Below are 23,862 nucleotides of genomic sequence, written 5' to 3' on the forward strand. Positions count from 1 at the left end.
TCTTAGCCTTCCACCCTTTCTTCTCATAAAGTGCTTTTTCCAAACTATAAATAGCTAAGAGCCGTGATACCCATTGTTGAAAGGTAGGAGGTTTAGGATCCTTCCAAGCTGCTGCAACACAGATCCTAACAACCGCCATAGCTAAGAATAAAAACTCATAATGGGCTACTTGGACACCAACCCGGCCTACGCCTAGAACCAACAGTTCATAGGTTAAACTGATATGGATCCTCAAGGTTTGTCTCAAACTGCTCAATTGCCCTTTTTAACGGATCCAACCTTGGACAGGAGGCAAACATGTGTACCGTGTCGGACTCCGTGCAGCTACAGCGCGGACAATACCCATTGTCCCTCCCCACTGAGGTATTCTTGCGGGGGTATAATAAAGTTCAAAAATGGTTTTAAATGCTGAGCTTGTAGATTAGCTACTTTCAATACCGTGCATCCTAACTTAAGAGAGGTTATAAGCTCGCTCCCTTCGATACCGAGCTTTCCCCGCCACTTCTCAGAGTATTTATCCAAATCATCATTTTGATATTGACTAAGCTCTTCATAAATCTGGGTTATAGAGCACCCCTCGGGATTTTGCACCCGATCCATAACTGTGTCTCTGTTAAAGGCTCTTGTTCCCTCACTTTTCTTTACAAGAGCCGAACGAATCTGTAAGAATGTAAAGAATTCCCTACAATCCAAATTACACTGGGTTTGAGCTCTTTCGAATGTGATTATACCATCAGGATCCATAATGTCGCCAACTGTTTTAACACCCAGCCCATCCCACCGCCTCATTACACTATCATGAAAGACCTCGGATAAGGTTGGATTCCCAAATAAGGGAGTGTAGTGGTTCAGTCTTCCCAATCCCAGCTTTTTCCTGACAGAGGTCCAAACTGATATTGCTGCTCCTAAAGTCTTAAATTTAACTTTTTTGTAATAGCTGGCCTCACTAAATTTCAGAAGCCAATTACACACTTCACCGTCTAGAAGTAGGTCGTATACATCCGGTACTGCCGGATCTTCCCTCCACCTATCAATAACAGTGCCTCCCAGCAGGCCACGCAAATATTGTAATACCGCGGCCCAATAATATATTTTTAAATCAGGCACTGCCCAACCTCCTTTCTCCCTGGTAAGGGTCATGAATTTAAGTGCCCTTCTCGTCTTCCCTTGTGCCCAAATAAACCGGTTAATCATTCTTTCCATTTCTTTGAACCAGGAGTTATCAAACTTCAGGGGTAGCGTTCTAAACAAATATAAAACTTTTGGAAGAAATATCATTTTAATATTATTACACCTTCCCACAATTGAGAGGTGTAAATTATTCAGCCTATCAAGATCCCTTCTTGACTTTTGGATCACAAGTGCCAGGTTCATTTCAACAACTTTTGTTAAGTCTCAAGTAATAACAACCCCTAAATAGGTAGCCGACTCGGTCACTCGTGAGTCTTCCAGATTAATCCTTGCATTAACAACAATTTGTGTCTTTCCCTGATTAAGTCTGTAGCCCGAAACTACCCCGAAACACTCTGCCTCGTGTTCTATTTCACCTAGCGCTACAGAGGGATTAGCAGTCGTAATTGCAAGGTCGTCAGCATACCCCAAGATCTTCGTCTCAAATCCGTTAAGCCTTATTGGGGAAATACTTCTATTTAGCTCTATTCTCCGAATAAAGGGATCAATATAAAAGGCAAAAAGGAGGGGCAAACACGGACACCCCTGCCTGGTTCCTCGCTTAATGTCTATTGGATCACTCTGTCCTCCCATTAGGCAAAGTCGAATCTTAGGATTCTTATACAGCGCCTGTATAGCCCTTATACATCCCTTGCCAATATTTACACTCTCCAGTACCGACCAGCGGAATCCCCACAAGACCCTATCAAATGCTTTCTCTGCATCAAGCAGTATAAGCGCCATAGGGTCTCGTGTGGCTGATGTACCATCAAACAAGGCGCAAACTCTCCTAATGTGCTCCGCGGTCCCCCTGCCAGGGATAAAGCCATGCTGGCGGGGCGAGATGACCTTCCCTATAATTATGCTGAGATGGTTTGCAAAAGTTTTAGAATAGATTTTTGTATCGATATTCATTAAGCTAATAGGCCTATACGATCCTGGCTCATTTGGGGGTTTGCCTTTCTTTAAAAAAATAATCATGCTCGCTTCTCCCCAAGATTGCGGAGGATTTTGTCCATTCTGTACCTGGCACATTAAACAACATAGAGCTTCCCTCAAAACCACAAAGAAAGTTTTATAAAATTCTATAGGAATAAGATCAGGGCCTACCGCCTTGCCCGACGGTAAATCTTTAATAGCTCCCTGGATTTCCTCATCCGTAAAGCTAACGTCTATGGCTATAGAATCTCCTGTGGAACATGTTTCAATAGGGGCTAACTCTAGATAATCCCTTATATCTTCAGGATCCCTGGCAGTATCCTCACTATATAAATTTTGATAAAAGCCATAAAATACTTTACAGATGGCCGTAGGGGTAGTAGCAACAGTCCCCTCAGAAGTTTTAATTTCAATGATATCTCCCCTAGTAGCCACCTGTCTGGTCCTCACTGCAAGGATGTGACCAACTTGCTCGCTAAACTCTTGATGGGTTTGTTTCCAAGCGAAATATTTTCCAGCTGCTTTGGCGGCCATAATATCCCCTAAATTAGCTTTAGCTAATGACAATTTCTGTGTAATCTCTCCGATATGAAGATTAGAGCCAATTGCACTTACTAATTCTTCTGCTAAGTCCACAATATGTCCTTCGATGGCCTCCCTCTCCAGTTTTTCAATCTTATTCCTTTTCAAAGAGTAGCTCATAGTTTCCCCTCTAATGCCTGCCTTGAGAGAGACATAGGTGGCTGAGAGCAAGATGGTGCCTGACTGACGGCCTCGGCTATCACCCCTTGCTGCCGGATTTCTTTAAAGCGGCGTAACGAATGCCTAATATAATTTGGTGCACCCCAATAAGTGACTAGAGGTCCCCCTGATGACTTACCGATCGAGGAGCGCCAACTGCGATCTCCTAGCATTTGTGGAGGAGCTTCTGGCTGTGGTCGCCGCGTCTGCCCGGCTGGTGCTAGCAGAGCTTCGCCGGATTCAGTCTGCGAGTGAGCGAAAGAACGAAGGGGCGGACCCTACTGAAGGGGTCGGGGGGCTTGCAGCTGCACAGTGCACCAAACGACCGAAAGCCGGAAAGATGCCTCCAAAATCTATTTGAGGAGCCCGTGGGAAAGCACCGGATGTGCAGGCAGAAGCCCGGGATCACACAGTGGCAACGGCGGCCAAGGGAGGTAGAGTAACGAGCGCTACCAGGGGATTAGCTACCCAAGTCTCCCATGAAGGCTCAAGGAAAGGTGAGAGCAGTGATGCCTGTAAAAAGGGTGGAACAAGTGTAACAAGTGGAATAAGTGGCAGTGGTGCGGGGGCAAGAACTGGACTTAAAGATGTGGGAAGGCGAAATAGCATAGTAGACTTTTTATCTGTCAATCCAATTACTAGAAATGGCATTCCCATTGGAGAAAGCGGGCAAATCGCGGCCAAGACAATAAATGGGATGCAAGGTCAACCGCAGCCCTGCCAGCTCGGACCTATCTTGGCTGTACCTCCAGCGAACTCTGTTGCGAATGTGTCTCAAGTTGATATCTCGGCTGATACTAGTCAAGTTGGAGTAAATAGCAACTTCTCAGATAATACTAATCTGGTGCATGCTTACCTAGTGCAAGAGACTCAAATCAACAAGGATCAGCTGAATATGAGCAAACTAATAGAGGAGATTGTAGCAAATGATGACCCTGAAGACACGTTAGACCTAGGGGATACATTTTTTTCAGTCACTGATGGGTCTGAACTTAGCCTTTCTGAAGCAGAGGAGAGTAGTAATATTCAGCTCTCCAGCTCCTCAGCTAGCTCCAGCATGCCACAGAGAGATACAGTGGTCAGAAAAAAGAAACTTATGAAAAAACAGGGAGAAGGTCAAGCGCTGGAGAAAAGCGAGGAGGGCGATTGCAGAGACAGCAGAGGGAGCTTGGACCCCGCTTTGAAATGGGATTATTCCGCCACCAGGGCCATTTACCTCGATCAAACTGGCCAGGGGGGTGACAAAGATGACGAAGCGGCACCCTCTCTAAAAATGATTTTTGATTCAATCAAACAATTGCAGGAGGAGACCCGTAAGGATGGAAAGAAAAATAGATTGTCAACAAAGAATCTTCAGGGCACAGTAAGGAAAATGGCTAAAGCTTGTACAGACATAAATACCAGGCTGACCCATGTGGAGGAACGCACAAGTACATTAGAGGATTGCATGGAGAAAGCTCAGGTACATGCTGAGACATATGATAAGCAGTTTACAGATCTCCAATGGAAAATGCAAGATTTTGAGAACAGACAAAGATGCAACAACCTCCGTATTCTAGGTATTGAAGAAGGCATTGAAGGTGATGATATTAGGGCTTATATTTTGAGGCTGATGAAGGGCGCCTTTCCGGAACTTCACCAATGGAACTGGGAGGTTGAGATTCAACGTGTTCACCGCTTTCCTATGATGATTAAGAAAACACCAGATCCTAGTAGTGATAGAACTGCTATGCCAAGAGCAATTTTTATTTATTTTGGAAATGTTCTGCTTCAAGAAGAGGTCTATGCCAAAGCACGCCCAAATGCCAAACGGGTGTTTGACAACCAGTCTTTTTTTTCGAGACCAGATTACTGCCATGTCACTGTGGAAAGACGTTGGCGATTAAGAGAGCTGATCCAGCCATGTCAGGCCATGGGAGCACAGGCTTATTTGATGAACCCTGCAAGGCTTAAGATTATCTATAAGAATATATCTAGGGTTTTTACTTCGGAGGTTCAAGCTAAAGCTTATATGGATTCATTGAAACCCTACAGAGATGGATAATTGGATATTTTTTGGCTTGAAATACGGAAAGAGACTCCAAATGGGTCATTTGAGTTTTTAGGGCAAAAGCATTGTTTACAAATTAAATACTGCAATAAAATAGATCAGGGGAAAGCTCGCAGGGGGAAGACTGGGAGGATGGGCGGAGCTTAAAAGGGGGGGGGGGGGGAAAGTGTAAATAAAAAAATAATAACTACAAAGATGATTGCGAGAAAAGTTGGGCATTCAGTAAATCCAGTAAAACTAGACAGGAGGGCAGCAAGGGGGGCCAAATCTCAAGCTCCATCACAGAGACCTTTGGTCTGCTTGCTCCACAGTACAGGTGGGGGGAGGAGGGAGGAGGTTGGGTTCAGGGACAGGGAGGGCAGGGCGACACTAAGAGGGAGGTTTTAGGGGGAACACTAGGGAAAAAATTCACCATCTAGTAAGGAAAGCAACTGTGGAATCCTGGCACTTAAAAAAAAAAAAAAGGGTGAATAGGGAAAGCTTTACTAATTTGGCAGGCAATTGGCAGTATGACAAATTTCACACAATATGCGAATAGTAACTATTAACGTATGCGGGTTAAACGATGCAGCTAAAAGAAGGATGGTAGGTGAATATCTCAAAACTCTCGGGGTTGATATTGTCTGCCTGCAGGAGACCCCCATTGAGGGGTCGCGAAAGATTCTGTTAGATCAGCTCGGATTTTATCTAATAGCCTGTACCTCGCAAGGGACACGGACTCGGGGGTGGCTATACTCGCTAAAAGAGGGGGTTTAGCGACCAAATAATGGCTATCAGATAAATATGGCCACTGGGTAATAGCTGAGTGTCAATGGCAAGGACGTAGCTTCACACTCTGCTCAGCTTATGGACCCACGCTAGATGATCCCGAAATGTTTAGCCACGTTAATTTGCAATTGGCTAACTGGCCGCTCACGATTATTGTATGTGGGGATCTTAACATCAATGGCTTAAATGGGCTTTGTAAGGGGAACCCAGCGAAATTCTTAGGCCGCAAAAAGAAAGGTCATAGAGCGGTAATTCAATTGATGGAAGATAACGGGCTTATAGATGTTTGGGATCAGTCAAACCCCTTGGGAACGGGTAGTACATATTATTCAGCTCCTCATAGGGCTGTTGCTCGTTTAGACTATTTTCTAGTTTCCTCTTCTATTCTCTCCCTTTGTAAAATTAAAAAATTACCACGATTGATATCAGATCATAACCCCCTAATCTTAGAGATTCAGTATTCCGGGATGACTAAACGAACAGCAAGCTGGACGTTTGAGCATGCTTTATTGCAGGATGTGAAATACATTGATCATATGAATAACTGGCTTAGAGAATTTCTTGAGATTAACAAGGGGAGTGCCAGCCTTGGGATAGTTTGGGACGCTCTCAAGGCAGGCATTAGAGGGTAAACTATGAACTAAATTGAATATTTCAATAAAAATTAATTACTAATTATTTTTTATTTAACTACCTGACCGCCATGTTGCCCTACAAACTAAACCTACAGCTAAAAACTTGAAGAAAATGAGTTACATAATATACATAATCAACTAAATAATAATTACTTAACTTCCCACCCAAAATCTCCTACGAACACAACCCACATCTAATATATAATTTAAAAAATATAATTTTATTAATTACATAATTAATACAAGTTAAATATTTATAATTGATTAAATTTTCACCCTGTACCCCTACAAAAACCAAACAATCTGCGCCTAAAATATAACTTGAAAACTATATTACACAATGTACATAATGATCAATTAAATTAAATCAATATTTAATTATTATTAATTATACTTATTAACTTCCCCCAGTTTACCCCTAGAAACCTTGCAACCTGCTACAACACCATAAATTACAAATAACAATTAAATTAAAATTATAAATATAACTTAAAAATACAAACCATATTAAAAAAACGTAGGGGTCTTACGTTGTCCGCCCGCCACCGTAACGGCAAATGGGACCGCCCGACATATGTGCGGCGGTCCCGCGATTCAAATTAGGATGCGTCCGCCACACTGGCAGGCACATCCTGTATTTGTTACATTGCGGTGGGCGGTGCTGTCAGCAGCAACCCTTCGCCCGGTCACCTGTCCGGCCAGCGGACGGTCTTTCCGTCCGCCGGCATCCCCACCGCCATCACGATTTGGCAGGGGGAATTGGTAGGCGGGCAGTGGGAATTGGCAGGCGGATCGCCACGGCCATACGGGCGGTGGCAATCCGCCTGCCAACCTAATCGACCAATTAGTTTATAACATACAATTAAAAATGTTAACTATCATATATAAAAATAATTTTCAAAAGTTATATCATTGTAAACGATATTTAGAACTCAGATATTTTTGATAACCATATTACTTACCTTAAAGAATTTTTTTTATTTTTAAACAATATTTCAGCATCACGATATTGAAGTATAACAATATTAGAAACTCGATATTTGTGTAGCTCCATATTTTGGATTCAATATTTTGTCCAAATACCGATTGAATGATTGGCTGAATACAGTAAATGAAAATGGTGGCTTCAGCACTGTACACAGATGAGGGTGCAATAGCACGTTTGAGGCTGTGCTGAATCTTTATGGTGGAGGTGACCGAGTACAGAGGATTTTTAGCAGAAATTGGAATCTAGGAATAGTGCTTCTCTATTCAATTTGAGCATTTTTGTTAGATATTTTTTGCTGCGTTTCTGGTAAAGTTAGGAGGAAAAATGATTCGGACCAAGTTGTGCCCAGCGGGAGATAGTAGGTGGTTCAACATACTGATGGGGAGGATTCCATGGTGAGGTCACTGGGCAGGGAGGAGCTAGGGTAATGAGGAAGGGAGTAGTTGTAGGACCCTAATGGAAGAGGACTTGTTCCAGGATGCCTGCCCCCTAAAAGGAGTAGGGAGTTTAGTCCTTTCTATTTCATTTAATGTCTGTCCCAAAAGGAAAGGTCCTACCTAGGGAAGAAGTCCTCTTGACTTCTATGGCTCCTTCATGTAAAAAGACCATAACCTGGGAGTCACAAAATGTCCTCCACTTGCATTGGATGCAAATGGAGGATAAACCACAGCATCTATGTGGCAGGAGTGGCTCGATCATGTGTGAGAGGCCTGCAAGCACCGTGCTCATAATCAATCCTCCATAAAGTGAATCAGTGTGATACTCTATTCTGGTAAAGGCTGGTGAGCACTGAACTCATCATTGGCCCTCTAGGAAGAACATAATACGTCAGGGCAAGGCTGAGCAGTAAGACATTGGAGATCTTGGCAGGGAGGGGTGGTGCCGGGTTATCCATTAGGCTCCAGTTCGGAGAGTCATGGGATGGCTGCCTACTGCCTTCTGAACCTCAGCAGTCTAAGGACCATATTACAACATTGGCGCAGTTGCACCGACTCTCCAACACAGCAGCTCCAAAGCAGCGCAAGGACCGCCCACATTATTACGAGCCAAATTTGGGTAAGGTGGACGGTCTTTCGCCTTTCCCATGGCAGTGCCTAGAAACCAGGCACCACATTGGGAATGGCAGAAGAGTTCCAACACAGCATGGAGGGAGACATCCATGTTGTGTCGGACCTTTGGGGAAAAGACAAGGGGGCACCTGTTGTGCCCCTAAATGTATCCCCATGGTGAGGGGGGCTGTAGGGTCCCCTTTGTTCCTCCACCACCAACTTTTTCATGGGGGGGGGGCTCCTGCCATGAAATGGCTGGTGGAACTCACAATATGTTGAGTGAGACTGCGCTAGTTCTGCTCAACATGTTACACTGGGACGCAGCTCCACCACTGCCAGCGAACGATGGTTCCATGGCACAGCCAGCCGTTGGTACTCCGCTGCAACTACTTTTGAAGTTGTAATGTGGCGAACGGACCACCGTGAGTCTGGGGCTCTTACGAACGCCATATTCGTAATCAGCCCATAAGACCTCAGCAGGGTCGACTCTATAATGAATTGTTCATGACCCAGATCCGCTGCCTCATGCAGAGCCCCCACAGTGGGGGATATCTGGCTATGAATTTCTCTGTGGAGTTACAGAAGGAAGGAAGGACCTGGGGCATTGCTGCTCCAGTGCCAGTAGGATCGCACATGCTGGCATTCAACATCATAAATAGGGGTCCAAGAAAAGGGGATAAACAGGGATCACCATGTACTCTGCCCAATACCGTTCCACACTACCATGAACATATGCCGTGTGACAGCACTGCAAAGCAAAGTGTCTGTCGGATGCAGGTTAGAGATGTCGGGCAACAGCCGCTTCACACCATGCTGTTCCAGTGGGCAGCAGCGCCCAGCATGTAGGACCAAAAGTATCGACCAGTGGATTCTAGGACCTCATTATCCGCCTGTAGAGTAGTGGGGTGCTTGGAGAAAGCCTATGCACAGGCAGTCAGAATAAACATATGTCGCTATGGGTGGGGTGAGGGGGCAGTTGGGCCTCTGGGAGTCTAATTCAGACCACCCGATGGACAACATGGCAAGGTTATAGGCGTTCAGGTACGGTTGCAGATCTAAATCAGGTCTATAAAACTGCTGAGGAGTTAGTAATTGGGTTGCAAAAGTGGCAGGGCACAAAAGGCTGGCTTAATGGGTATTTAATCAAAAAAGGTCATCCAGAGCCCGGGAGCCTCTGAAAGGCTCAACCTTGGGGTGGCCATCTTGCCCTGCACCAGACCTCGGAGATGCATCCACTGCTGTCTACATCCCCACCTAGCAGGATCACCTGATCCACTTTGGAAAGAACCCTGATGGTCTGCAGAGTGAAGGCCTCAGTATCAAGGTAAGAAGTGCCAGATAGGGCAGGGCTGTGTTGTATACTCCGACCACCCTTTCTGTGACCAACGCTTGTTGACTCCAGCGACAGCACAGACAAACAGCCGATGAGGGACATCGGCACCACAGAGGCCAGCACCAAAAGTTGCCCAGCTGTTCTATTTTATTCCTTATTACTGGTCCTGACCGAAACCAGCAAGCGCCTTGACGGACAAGTTCCAGCTGACAAAAACAGGCTGCACCTAAGCCGTGTAACCTAAAGAAACTGCCTGCTTCCCCCATGCGCCCAGAACCCTCACGACGCCACCCGACCCAAAGTTGGGAGCTCCCGGACTTGTCCCCAGGTCTCCACTTGCAGCCTTTTTCCAGGTGGCCCCTCTTTCTTTCTAACGAGTCGCACGCAAGGTTACCAAGCCGTCTAGCACCTCTTCACCCAGACTCCCCAGGGAATTCAGAAAAAATATTGTAGTTTAAAATATTGTTTATATATATTGGTTACATTTTTAGTAGTTATTATATTTTACTGAAATTAAATTTTGTGTTTAATTCCATAGCAGGTTGTGGGTTTTATAGGGAAGGAAGTAATTTAATTATTACACATTTATAATTTTTTTAAATAAAAAAATATTTTGTTATTTATGTTAATTGGTTTTTTTTATGTCAATTTTATATTCAGGGCGTGTGGTTTATAGGGGTGAAGGGCAGAAAAGTAATTTATGTTTAATTAATTACTAATTAATTGTTAGTGAATATTAAATGATAATTATATTGTTTAATTTTTGGGGTTGCAGGGTTATAGGGGTGATGGGTGGGAAGACATTTTTGTTAATTTGAAATTAAAATTAATTATGTTTAATTAATTTTTTAGGGGAGGGTTGTAGGGTTTATAGGGGTAAAGGGTGGGTAGTAAATTAATGTTAGCTAATTATTAGTTAGATACTATTAAATTATTTAATTGCGAATTGTTTTAATTGTGTAAATATTTTTTTTTACTTGGATTTTAGGTGTGGGTTATGAGGTTTATAGGTGTAAAGGGTGGGAAATGTAATTAATTTTAATGAATTAATATTAAGGCGCTTATTAAGATGTCAGTTGGAGTTGCCTCTGACCAGCACTGCCTCAGACTCGGGACCGACAGACCTCAGGTCGGCGGTTCCGACCGCCCGATTACGATTGGACCGAACACTTTTCATCAGATTCCTACCGTTCTCTATGGGAGCTTGCGTTACAGTTGTAAACAGGCCATAATATAGTCTCCTACAGAGAAAAGGGTGTGTGTAAGAGAAACCCTGCACCCTGTGCCAGGCACCCCATGGTGCCTGCAACACAGTGCAGGGTTTTACAGGCGGGTACCCTTTCGACCACCAACCGTAGGCCGCAAAGGCAAGGGGGCCCTGCTAGGGGTCCCCAAAGTCTCTTTCTGACAGCCTTTCCATGTCAGAAAGGCCGGCACGGAAAGGCTGTTGAAAACGGACATCATAATCGCGATGGCGGAATCGCCATCCATAGGGGATTGCGGTGCGGTTAAGACCGACCGGAATGGTTTATGTTCCAACAGCAGACATCATATTCTGGCTGTCGGAATGCAAACCGACACTGGGGTCGGAAAGCTTCCGACTAGCGGTCAAAGGCTTTCCGACCGACATTGTAATTAGCCCCTTTGTTTTTGATATTTGTTTAATTGATAATTGTTAATTGTGTGATTAAATAATTTTTTTTCGATTTTATGTGGGAGTTTTGGGAGTATGGGGTAAGAAGAAAATAATTTAAAGTAAATTATTATTAATTTGATAAATCACATTTATTGTGTAAATCATTAATGTGTGTTTTGTGGGGGTATATTGTGCCAAGTACATTACATAATTAATATTTTATTAATGCTATTTGGATTGTTCCATTTTATATTATTAGAATAAATATTAATTTTTAAAGTACATTTTTTGGTGCAGGTTGAGTTTTGTGGGGCTGTATGGTGTGAAGTTAAAAAAAATATATATATATTTTAAATAAGTATGAAAATGATTTTTGAATTTTATTTCTAATGATTTGTAGATATTCGTTATCTGAATTTAACGTTGTAACATGTTATTTTTTTATTAATTTTTGTATATTTTATTAACATTTATATTTTTTTAACATTTGTTTTTGAAGTAAATTTATTTTGTTTAAGATATCTAGTTTCTTTTTATTGTTGCACTAATTGAAGTGGGAATAGTAAATTTCACTCCTCCGCAAACCAACACTTTCCCCTACTGTTGCACTTATTGGAATGGAAATAGTAAATGTTACCCCTTTAGAGTTTGACTACTGTTGTACTTATGCTTCTTTTTATTGTTGCACTAGTTGAAGTGGGTGTAGTAAATTATACTATTCTGCAATCCAACACTTTCCCTACTGGTGTTTTTATTGGAGTATTCAATTTTACCATTCTGTACTGCAACATTTTCCCTACTGTTGTAGTGTGTCAAATGGTTATAGTAAATAAAACCTATCTGCAGTTAAGCATTCCCTCTATGCTCCTCTTGCTTATCTCCATTACGTAATGAGCTTCCTGTGCCTCGTAGACACAGCCCTACCAATATAAAGGCACTGCCCACTCCACAAACCCTGTCCTTTTGTTTCTAGACACAGTAAGGTGTGTGCGGAGCACTCACTCCAGCGTGAGTTTGTTTGGCGGTGTCAGTTGCTAAATTTTTACCGCACTGGGTGGCGTGTGGCTCCTGCTGCAAGATGTTTATTCTGGGTTGGGCACGCATGTGCTCAGACGTCACTGGCTGCTTGGTTTCCTGCCGCTCGGTGCCGGCGGTCGCGTGGTCCGGCATTCGCGTTCTTCTCTCCTAGTTGTCATGAGGCATGCTGGGTGGAGGGGGGGGTGGGGGGGTGGGGGAGAGTGGGTCTGCCTGTGGACGTGGGTTCCCTTTTCTTGCTGGGCTGAAGGTCTGCGATGCTTACCTCCATCTGGCTTGCAGGGGAGTACAGGGACTCTGTTGTCCCGCTGTGTCTTCCTCACTTCCACATTTAAAAAATAAATAAAAACACAAACGTCTGTTTTTCTCCCTGGCCAGAGGTAAACAGTGCATTCCTCCGGTTGAGGTGGGCGTGGGCTGTTGCTGGGGCTAGTTTGCGCCAGCCGTAGGTTTACTGTGCTCTCTCAGGCCAATGTGTGTATATATGAATGGTTTTTCTCTGGCCAGAGGTCGGTGGTGCCATCCTTCTGTCAGGGTCGGTGTGGCCTGTTGCCGGGGATGGCAGCAGCCCTCTGTTGGTCAGCGGGGGGCATTTGTTGGCCCTGATGCAGCACATAGCTCTGCCTCCACATTGCTACGCATGCGGTCCTGGTGCCAGTTTGTCATGTGCGGAGTGTGCCGTTCTTGCCTTGAATTGCGCCTTTGTTCCTGCTGGCGAGGCTATGGGGGTAGATGCTAGGTTTTAGCATCTCCTGGGCTGTTGGGTTCTGGTCGGGATGCATGGGGTGGTTGCCTCTTTTTGTTGTGTGGCCAACGGTGCTGCTGTGTTTCTCCTGTGGCCCACGTGGGAGACTGTGCCCATTTGTGGTGATGCCGAATTTTCCCTCGTTTGGTTCTCCTGGACGGAGGTCTGTTGTGCCTTTCTCTGGTGGAGCACTGGGGCCGTTTTGTCTCTCCGTGGTGTTCGGGGGAGTGTTTGTGGCCGCCGCCGGCTTGTTTCCCTTTGGGGTGGCGGGGAGGGATGCGTTTGTTGGCAGATAACGGTGCATTAGTCTTGTGTGTTCTTTGCTCTGGTCTCTTCCGTACGGTGGGATGCGGTGCTTTCTCACCTGGGTGTGCTACTGCGGTTCTTGGCCCTCTGAATGTTGACGCTTTGTTTCTTGATGTGCTCTTGTGTGTCTGTCATGGATGGACCCTCTTGCGGCCCTGTGCTGTGGCTCCATGGGTCTGGCGAATGTCTCTTGCTTAGGCTTGGCATTCATGCCGGGGTTCCCGGTCCTGCCACTGGGGTTTGTGTAGGTCTGCTCCTACACCGGTTGGCTGGCCTCTGGTCTTTAGCTGTGGCCTCTTTGGGTGGGTGCCTAGCGCTTGCTCCGGTGTGGATAGCTGAGGAACTTCGATTTCCGATCTCGATCGAATCGACCCGCCATTTTGTGCTCCGCCGCCATTTTGTGTTGCCATCACTCAGGCAGCACGGCGAACAAAGTCTATTCTGCTTTTTCTGCAGCTTCGTGTTAAAACAGCCCTTCTGCCTCTATTTGCAAAGCTGGTGTTAGGACTGGCCGAGTACACTACTGCCCGTCTGGTTTTCTAATCCCTGTCTCAACTATCTGTTGGTTCACACTATTCTTTTCTGACTTTATCTTATCGTCTGGCCTTCACTGTCCTCTGCTAGCATTCTCTCGTTTCACAACTGTCCTCCAACACACACAAACGTATCTCGCCACCAGCAAGTTAGTTATGAATCCGTTAATGAATTAGTTCGAGGGAGGGGTGACAAACATAGTTGGAGGAGAGTTTTTTTCGAGTCATCTGACACTTTGTTTTCCAATCTCTACTATTGGTTCTGTCCTGTTTTTCAACTTTCCTTATTGGCTCTTTCTTGTATGTTCTGGGTGTATATTTGGTTAATGTATATGTTATCTATATGGTATAAAAGATTATGCGCCACAGAGTGAAGTGGCAGTCTCCTGAGAACCTACCTTGTGTACTTCTGGGATAACTGTACTAGCTGCAGCTAATAAATCTGATCTTCTAACGCCTAACAGAGTGTCCCGTGTCTCTGTGTAGCTGAGCAGGAGAATCCAGGAGATTAAGGCGTACCCTGCGCCGCCAGACCCAAAAGGTTCTGGTTCTTCAACTGGCGCTCAATGTGGGGTGGCTTCAGTGGTACCGGTTCTGCCCGAAGGTCGTGAGGAACCCCGCAAGAAAATTCCGGAGGATTCACGAGCCACGTTAAGCGACCCCTGTATGTCGAAACTGGTCCGAAGGTCTTTTGCAGCGCGGTTACTCCTTCCTGACGGCTACTAACGACCGCTGCCCTGACTGCCGCCCTGCCTTGGCCCTTTCTTTGGTGATGTATGGTAAGGCGAGACGATAGACGGGCCTCTGTTGGTGTATGAAGACGTCCTTAGTTAAGGATTTTCGTGGGTCGCGGCCACAATTTTTGTCCTTTGTTTTCTTTGTGGTCCTTAGATTCGACTATTGCAATAGCCGAAGCCGAGGGCAAGTGCATTTGTGCTGCGTAAACTGAGTTTTACCCCCTTGAAGTTTGTGAACAGTCCGGTGAAATCACGAGATGCCTGGTCTGACTAAGTTTGGAAAATTTTGTTGTTTGGGTTGTAATAGGGATTCCCGGCTTGAGGACTCCTGTCCGATTCCTTCGGTTGGAACTCCCACATATGAGCTCTATTCGAAACATGGTATTGGCCCCATTGCCTTTAACGAGGCATGGACCCGATACACAAAGAAAGATGGTGTTTTAAAATGGCCAGAAAATGGTACTTTTGATCCCGATGTGCTAGATAATTTAGAAGCAGTTCTATTCAAAAGAAAAGCCCGGCCGGCAATGTTTGACTCTTTGAAGCCAAACAGAAAGAAATTAAGCAAGCAAAACGAGATAGGAAAGCACAGGGTATGACAATTATACAGGCTGCCCAACAATTCAAAAATGATGAAATTGATAATGCGACTGAAATTTCAGAAAGACAGCATCGTATGGCGATAGATAAATGCTATCCGGTGTTGCCTGTTTCCCCTTCCGATAATAAGAAAGATATAGAAGAAGATCCCCTAATGTCCCATTTATTGAGGTTGCCTCCGCCCTATGCACAAAGTGCCAATGCACCCCAATTGTTACAGCCTGTTCAGCCGCCAGCGGTACCTCCGCATGTTCCGGCTCTTCTGCAATTGCCTCCTTCAGTATTACCGCCTCTCCCAGTTTTACCGTTAACTTCAACTTCTTTGCCCTCATCTCCTGATCTTAGATCTCCTTTGCCTTCTGCTCCTCCTGCAATTATCGGTTCTCCTCCTGTCAGTTCTCCTAATACTTTGTCTCCAATTCTTATGTCTAATTCTCCGTCTGTGCGTCAGCGACTCATGGACACTGTCACTGGTATTCTATCTCCTTTCTTTGAAGCTTTAAATGTATCTCCGGCTTTTGCTCGAAGGCAGTCTCGTAGTCAGTTCCCAGATTTTGAAGAACGAGAAAGGTTAGACTCTCTCGCACGTAAATGGATCAAAAAGGGTCCTCAATACAGTGTACTTGATATCATGTCCACTTTTTCACAATGGAATGCGCCTACGCAAAGATATGTTTTTAATGCAATGTGCGATACTCTCATTAAAGAATGGGAAGATGTGAATTAGAGTCCGATCCCACAAGATCTGTTAGATGTTCAGACTGATTTTGATAAAGGACTTGTTGTGGGTTCTAAGGTTGAGAAAGCTGTAAGGACACTTATTTCTTATAGATCCTTATTGTTCTCTCAGGCTTTCCTTGATTCCGATCCGTCAATTAGATTGACACTGAAAAATTATCCCATGAGAGAGGTTCCTCCAGTATGGAAGGAAGAGGTTCCAGCAGCAGGTAACGTACCACTTATTCTTGCTCATTTTCAGCGTATATGGGTACATGTTCCTTGGAAGAGATCTGAAGTTTTGGCTCTTAAGCAGACTCTACCGGATCCTCGTAAAAACCCTGCGGGTTATTATAAAGAACAATCACAGACAGTTGACGCTTGCATCATGAATTTAGCAGATATCGATATGTTGATGGGAAATGTAGTCCCACAGACAATATGGACTAAGATTCGTAAGGAGAATCATGCGCAGGAATTAGGTGCTACTTGGGATGTTATAATTGCCACAGATAGAGACCAAGTGGGTGGTGCAAAGCCTGAAGCATTGATTTCAGAACTCCCTGGTAGGATTATTACATTAATGAAAACGATGATGCCTGCATTGAGAGTTAATTGGGATAAATTAGCGGCATGCAAACAAAAGAAAGATGAAAGTGTCTCTGATTTCTTTACTCGTTTCGAGGAGACATTTATCGATCACAGTGGTCAAGATATGGCTACAGAGGGTGGACAGCGATTATTTGTGGACAAATTCGTATTTAATTTGCTTCCCGTGTTGTCACACAAATCGAAAGATTCAGAAAGTTCATGGGCTGTTTCTTCTTCTGCTCAGATATTGGCTACTGCACAATATTATGAAAACAGAGATAAAGAAGAAAAAGAAAAGCAAGAGAAAAAGACGAAAGAATTGAAAACGAAGGTTCTCTTGCAACAAGCCTATCCTCCTCGTCATGCTCAGCCTCAATTTCAACAGCCTCGCAGTTTCAGAGGTTGTATAAAAAGCCTGAGCCATACATTCCGCGACCTTTGTTAGGACCTAATCAATGTGCCTATTGTAGAGAGGAAGGTCATTTTAAGAATAGTTGTCCGGTTTTATTGCAGTGCAATGGAGCATTATCTGCTCCAGAAGGTCGTGCTGGCCTCCAGTCAGCAAACAGAGGTAGAGGTCGAGGTGTGTTGACTCAAGAACAGCGTGCCCTTCCTTCTCCCAATTCCATGAACTACTTCGATCAGCAGAATGTTAGGTCTACTCAGTATTACAATGAAGACCATTATATTGAAAACGGAAATGAAAGTCTTCATGCTAAATAGGACAGCCATCGACAAAGTAAGGGCGTTGTGTCGATTCCAGTAGATCAGAGTGGTCCTTATGTTAACGTCACTACAATGGGTGTTTTAGAGCCGTTTCTTCTAGATACTGGTGCGATGAGAAGTTCTATCATCCATTCAAAATTCCCCGGGGCACCTTTGTCTGGCTTAACGAATGTTTCTGTAGGATTTTCTGGCGCCCCTGTTCGTAACCCGGTTTGTTGCCCTTTGCCTATTTCAATTGGCCCTTATGATTTGGAAGCTCCACTTCTTTTGACGAATGGTTGCGGTGAGAATCTGTTGGGTTTAGACCTATTGAAAAGAATGCATGCTACGATATATTGTTCTCCTTCTGGTGTACATCTTACTCTAGGACAGAAACTGATTTCTCCTATGTATTCGTCCAAAGATCAGTTTCCACCTGAATTGCTTTCTCTTCCAGCAACGCTTTGGGCCACGGGTCAGAATGATGTGGGCTGTCTCGAAATTCCACCTTATGTTGTCACTCTCAAGCCCAATGTTGAATTACCGCGCATCCCGCAGTATAGAATTTCCACTGAAGGTGAAAAAGCGCTTTTGGAAATCATTCATGACTTGATTCAGAAGGGTGTGGTTGAAGAAACAAGAGGTAACACATGCAATAGTCCTATTCTTCCTGTTCTTAAACGCACTGATCCTTCTCAGCCACCTGTATATCGTTTCATGATTGATCTTCGGGAGGTAAACAAAATTGTTGTACCGCAATTTCCTGTTGTCCCAGATATCACTGCTCTGTTGACAATGATACCTTCCACAGCGACTTGGTTCTCTGTTATCGATCTAAAGAATGCCTTCTTTAGTATTCCCATTGCTGAAGAGAGTAGGGACATTTTTGGATTCCCTCTTGGAGGCCGAAGCTTCCGGTTTAAGCGCGCACCTCAGGGCTATTGTGAAAGTCCCTCTATTTACAGTCAAGCTTTAAAATGTCATCTTGATACTTTTCATTTGCCGTCTGGTGCTGCTCTTATCCAATACATGGATGACTTGTTAGTCGCTGCTGATTCAGAAGATATTTGCAAAAATGTCACTGTTGCATTGTTACGCCATTTGTTTAATCTGAATCATAAGGTTTCACCTTCCAAATTACAATACGTTCGTAGAGAGGTTACCTATTTGGGTCATCTCCTATCAAAGGAGGGACGACGATTAACCCCAGAACGAATTCAGGCGATTGCGCAAATGTCTGTGCCGTCCACACAAAGGGAGTTACGTGCCTTTCTGGGTATCACCTCTTATTGTAGGCAGTGGATCCCTAACTTCTCTCTGTTGGCCAAGCCTTTGTTGACACTCACTTTAAAAGATACGCCTCAGCCCCTTCCATGGACTGATGAGTGCCAAAAGAGTTTTACTGACTTACGTACTGCTCTGTGTTCTGCTCCTGTATTGGGTACTCCTGATTACAGTAAGCCTTTCACGCTCTATGTTCACGAGAGAGAAGGTTGTGCGTTGCCAGTTTTAACACAGCAATTTGGGGACAAACAGCGGCCATGTGCATATTTTTTGGCTACGTTAGACCCAGTAGCTAAAGCATTGCCCAGTTGCCTCAAAGCGACAGCAGCAGCAGCAATTTCTATTCGACAGTCTGCTGGAATAGTGTTGGATAACACTCTCATTGTCATGGTACCACATGCAGTGGATACCTTACTAAATAGAACAAAAACGCAGCATCTTACGAGTGCTCGTCTAACTGGATACGAGCTGACGCTTTTGTCTAGTCACGTACACATCAAACGATGTAATACCCTAAATCCAGCCACTCTGTTGCCCCATCCAGATGAGAAAAGTGTTGAGGAGCAACATGATTGTTTCTTTCGTACTGAGGAAGAGACAAGGAAGAACTGACTTGAAAGACACACCACTAGGGAATCCGGATGGAACTCTATGGGTAGACGGTTCTTGCTTTAAAATGCCTAATGGAGATACAGTATCAGCCTATGCTGTAACTACTTTACATACAGTCGTGGAAACAGCACGTATTAGACATAATTCAGCTCAAGCAGCAGAATTGATAGCATTAACGAGAGCATGTGTGTTGTCAAAAGGAAAGAGAGTGAACGTGTACACCGACAGCCAATATGCCTTTGGTGTAGTGTTCAACTTTGGACGTCTTTGGAAGGAAAGGGGATTTCTCACTTCACATGGCACCAAAATACAACATGGTCAGTTAGTGACTGATCTTCTTGAATCACTTGCCTTACCCACCCAAATAGCGATTGTGAAGTGTAGTGCACACAAAAAGATTACAGATAATGTTGGCCGAGGAAATGCATTTGCAGCTGAAGTAGCGAAAAAGACACCAAGAGATGTTACAAGTCGAATGTATGTGGTGGGTCCTGCGAATTGGGTTAGAGAGAGAGGAATGTATGAGAATACAGTGGAAAGTGTAAGAGCGATTCAGAAGGAGGCTTCAGACAAAGAGTTGAGCAAGTGGAGAGAAAATACGGGAATGTTGGTTGAGATGGATTGTTGGGTGGAATTATCTGAACACCAACGTTGGCTGTTACCAGATGCCTATGTACTCCCAGTGGTCACTATGGCGCATGGTCCAGCCCACTTAAGTGCAAAAGGTATATGCAAACTTCTGGCTCCAGTGTGGCAAAATGAACAAATCCCAAAATATGCAGACAATATAGTGAAACATTGTATTGTTTGTTTAATGTACAATCCGGGAAAGGGAACCCCAACTCCAGCAGGTCACTTTGCTCCTCCAACATATCCATTTGAGGTGTTGCAGATCGATTATATTCATATGGAGCGATGCAACAACCTTAAATACGTTCTGGTGGTAGTATGCGCCTTTTCAAGATGGATAGAAGCATACCCTTTAAAAGACAACACAGCCTTATCCACAGCTAAAGTTCTACTAAAATAATTCTTCCCCAGGTTTGGTTTGCCGCGCATTGTTTGGAGTGACAATGGGAGCGAATTTGTGGGCCAAGTCATGCAAAAAGTTTGTGCGGGTCTTGGTATCAAGCAAAAGTTCCATGCGGCAAATCATCCACAGTCAGCGGGTTTAGTAGAATGCTACAACGGTACATTGAAGTTAAAACTAGCGAAAGTTTAGGCTAGTACAGGACTCAATTGGCCCGATGCTTTACCACTAGCTCTGCTGTCCACCAGAACTGCAGTACACTCTCGTTTGGGACTTAGCCCTTACGAAGTGGTTTTTGGGCGCCCGGCTAATGTATGGGGAGTCCCTCGCCCTAAGAAATACTCAGACTTGCCATATCCAATGTTGATTGATTACTTGCATGATCTTACGACTAAATTGCGTGTTCTCCATCAACAGGTTCAGAGTGCTTTACCAGAGGCTTCCACAGACCCAGGTCATTCCATCCGACCAGGTGATTGGGTCTGCACCAAGAATTTTCAAAGGACAAGAAATCTGGAGCCCAGATGGAGGGAGCCTCGTTTAGTGCTTTTGACACCGAGAACAGCAGTTAAAGTCGAGGGAACGAAAAATTGGATTCACGGTGTGCATTGTAAGAAAGTGCCTTTGCCTCTACTTTTCGATCTGTGGGTTCGTAGAGGTGTTGGTGACTCAGAAAGTGAAGAAGTTCCACGATTTGTACCCTTCAGTGATGCACGCCTGAATGGGACATTGTCTGAGAAAGAGGACAACGACATTCTTCAGGAAGCAATACCATCACATCGTCGCTTGAATACAACAAATCCACGAACATTGTTCCACGACCAGACTGTACAAAACAAAGAACAATATAATTTGAGACCTAGACCAAAGAACATTTAAGATTTTTCTCTCTCCTGTGTAGTATTCTGTCCCGGTTGCAGGGTCACGGTAGGAGTCTTAATTGTGACCTGAGTAGTGGCAATAGGCCTGCAGGACTTGCAGTGTCATAGGACGGCAGATAATCATAATTGAGTGATCGAGGAAGATTGCCGTGAGCATCCATTAGAAAGATGGAAACTACACTAGGCAAAAGAGAGAGAAAGGATGAAATAATTAAAGAATCCTGTAAATTAAAGTACAATCGTTTTAATATAACCTTATGTATTATTATATTATTGTGTATTGCTTTGGCGTTTATAGGTTGGATTATTTATGCTCTGCAGCAAAAAGTTGTCTCTCCTTCTTCCTCTTCGTCTTCTTCTACTGTCTCTTCACATCTCTTTCATACCCTTCCTCAACATGAACTCATTAGAAGAACTGAATATTATAACAATTCCTTTGTCCAATTGTTACATCAACACGAGTTAGTGGTCAATACGACTGACTGTTGGGTGTGTGGACTTACGCCACATACCACAGAGAAAGGAATGCCATATTTAGTTCTTCCGTTCTCTTATGAGGGTTCTGCTTGGGCTTATTTTGTTATTTTCTCCAATGCCTATCAAAGCAAGTTCAAACGATCTATTAATTCATATATTGGTGGTCCAGATTTTAGTCATAGCTCATTAATTAAGGGAATGGTAGCTATGGCTAAAATCATGGAAAATAGTAAGATTTCCGTTGATGAAAGAAAAGCATATACAAACTGGAACGTCACCAATTATGTCACTAGCCTTAATGATAAGGTCAAACAAAGAAAATCTCCACCAATTTGGACGAATTCCTCATCAGGGAAATTTTTGTCTGCAAATTAACGATCGCTCTTCTGACACCATACAAAGAAATAACTGTTCCCACACATACGTTTATTCCTCTCAGAACTCGCCTCTAGTGCCATCTCAGGGCACATATTTTATCTGCCACAATAGAGCTTACACATGGTTACCAACGGGTTTTTCTGGTACCTGCTATATAGCTTTCCTTCTTCCCCCTACATACACCGCTTCTGCAAACTATCATCGAAACAGATATGGCAGAGGGATTATTGATTCGAAAGACACAGCAGGACAAGAGGTAGGAGATTTCCTTAAAGGATTTCTTCCTTTTTGGGGTCCAATGGCCAACAGCAGAACTATAAGTCAACTGGTTTGTGTCGTAGAGACCACAATAGACATCACTGTAGGAGCCTTAAGTAATATCACGGCAGAACTACAGGCGGATCGTCTTATGACCTTACAAAATCGAGTTGCCTTAGATTTTGTTCTTGCAGATCGTGGTGGAGTGTGCAAATTGATCGGGTCAAGTTGCTGTATTTTCATACCTAATGACGCTCCGACAGTATACCAAGCTATCTCCAAGTTGCATATAATCTCTGAGTCGATTCATCAGGACGAAGGAGATTGGTCCTTTACGGAGTGGTTTTGGGGACTACTGTCCAAATGGGGTTGGAAAGCATTGACATTTCTTGGAATAATTTTGACCATTATTTTCTCCTGTTGCCTTTGTATGCACTGTGGTCTCGCCATCTGTAACCTTTGTGCTACTATGTGCATCCCTAAACCCAAACCACAAGTAACAGAAAACATAAGAATGATGTTACAGCAACAGCTCGATGACCTCATGGCAATCGACATTGACTCAGATTAACATGAGTCTATCTTGCCTGAGTTCTGGCAAAAGGAGGGTCTGAGGAAATTCGATTTCCAATCGCGATCGAATCGACCCGCCATTTTGTGCTCTGCCGCCATTTTCTGTTGCCATCACTCAGGCAGCACGGCGAACAAAGTCTATTCTGCTTATTCTGCAGCTTCGTGTTAAAACAGCCCTTCTGCCTCTATTTGCAAAGCTGGTGTTAGGACTGGCCGAGTACACTAATCCCCATCTGGTTTTCTAATCCCCATCTCAACTATCTGTTGGTTCACACTATTCTTTTCTGACTTTATCTTATCGTCTGGCCTTCACTGTCCTCTGCTAGCATTCTCTCGTTTCACAACTGTCCTCCAACACACACAAACGTATCTCGCCACCTGCAAGTTAGTTATGAATCCGTTAATGAATTAGTTCGAGGGAGGGGTGACAAACATAGTTGGAGGAGAGGTTTTTTCGAGTCATTTGACACTTTGTTTTCCAATCTCTCCTATTGGTTCTGTCCTGTTTTTCAACTTTCCTTATTGGCTCTTTCTTGTATGTTCTGGGTGTATATTTGGTTAATGTATATGTTATCTATATGGTATAAAAGATTGTGCGCCACAGAGTGAAGTGGTAGTCTCCTGAGAACCTACCTTGTGTACTTCTGGGATAACTGTACTAGCTGCAGCTAATAAATCTGATCTTCTAACGCCTAACAGAGTGTCCCGTGTCTCTGTGTAGCTCAGCAGGAGAATCCAGGAGATTAAGGCGTACCCTGCGCCGCCAGGCCCAAAAGGTTCTGGTTCTTCATAGCGGTGCTGAATTTAGCCTTGGGTCTTGCCAGATTTCCTAGGTCTGTGGCATTTTTTGGGTGGCCTGGCTTATTCCTCTGGTTTCAGCGCATTCCTTCCTTGTGGGTGCTTGGCTCCTGGCCTTGGTAGCGGCTTCTGTGCGTCCTCGTGGTTCTCTCTGCCAGCGTCGGGTGGTGATATGTTCGCGTGCAGGTTCGGCTATGCAAGCGTTCCTGGGTTTTGGCGACTCCTTGGCCTATGGCTGTCCCTAGGCTTGTCACGGCGCTTAGGAGCAGTGTTCTGGCTGTCGCTGTGGCTGG

The sequence above is a fragment of the Triturus cristatus genome, chromosome 2_2 (genome assembly GCF_964204655.1).
Source record: "Triturus cristatus chromosome 2_2, aTriCri1.1, whole genome shotgun sequence".
Taxonomy (NCBI): Eukaryota; Metazoa; Chordata; class Amphibia; order Caudata; family Salamandridae; genus Triturus; species Triturus cristatus.